Raw genomic sequence first — 550 nt, forward strand, 5'->3', positions numbered from 1 at the left:
CTGACTTGTCCATCACTCCGCCATCCCCTATTCGTCCCGCCCTCGCCGCCTCAGCCAATCGTACGGGTCACCAATCGACGTACACGACGCCGCAGCCTCCATTCCGATTGGCCGGAACAACCTTGGACTTTGATTGGACGCTGGAGGAAGATAGGAGGGGAGAAAGTGACGTTTTTCGTTGAGGGGCGAAGCGTTGACTTTCGGGAAATGTAGTGTGTTATGGGAGTCGGAGAGTCGGCCGCCATTCTCCGCGCAAGGGTAAGGGACTACACTTCCCGGCATGCGCAGCGTCTTGGCGTAGTGCGCATATCCGCCTCTGTTCTCGGTTGGAGAAAGGACTGCAGTTCCCGGCATGCCTAGCTGCACGGCGTAGTGCGCATGACCGCTTGTGTCTGCCGATGACGTAAGGACTACATTTCCCGGCACGGCGATGAACCTAGCGTAGTGCGCATGTCTGCCAATCTCCGCGTGTGCGAAAAGGACTACATTTCCCTGCATTCCGTGCTGCCCGCGAAGTGCGCATGCGTAGTTCGGGATTTCTCCATCCGTG

Source organism: Paroedura picta, chromosome 17, assembly GCF_049243985.1.
Source record: "Paroedura picta isolate Pp20150507F chromosome 17, Ppicta_v3.0, whole genome shotgun sequence".
In the NCBI taxonomy this organism is placed as follows: domain Eukaryota; kingdom Metazoa; phylum Chordata; class Lepidosauria; order Squamata; family Gekkonidae; genus Paroedura; species Paroedura picta.